This window comes from Glossina fuscipes, unplaced genomic scaffold (assembly GCF_014805625.2).
Source record: "Glossina fuscipes isolate IAEA_lab_2018 unplaced genomic scaffold, Yale_Gfus_2 60, whole genome shotgun sequence".
Taxonomy (NCBI): Eukaryota; Metazoa; Arthropoda; class Insecta; order Diptera; family Glossinidae; genus Glossina; species Glossina fuscipes.
In genome coordinates, this window is record NW_023998432.1 from 1,151,978 (window position 1) to 1,152,500 (window position 523).

Sequence of the window (523 nt, forward strand, 5' to 3'; positions counted from 1 at the left end):
GCGCCAGCAGGCATTAGTGACAGGATAAAATTTGAGATCAAGCTTTTAATTTTAGCTTAAGTGACTTGAACCGAAAGACATCATTAATGGATAAAAAAAATCACAACTCGCCAACAAAAAGTTTGCAATTTGCAATACTTTGGCTAACAGCATCGATATCTCAGAAATTGACACTTTATGGCATCCTTAATACAGGTTAAACATGGCAGATTAGATTAGTATTTATTTGTGAACTGCAAAGAGGCCAGCGAAATTAGGAAATCTTCACCTTAAGTGGCACTTATTAAACTCTCTTTAACATTTAACATAATTACAATGTTATTGACTTTTTGCTTTTTTCAAGTATTAAACTTTGGAGGAACAAAAAAGATTTCCCCACACATAGACTTATAATACTCACGAGTTGGGTGGTGTGTTCTCTTCTGGATGGACCAAGCATCTGAATCCTTCCCTGTTCCTGCCGCTGCCATTGCGAGTAGGGTAAGAGCTCTTAGACGAGCTGGTGCTACTACTGGTAGAGCTC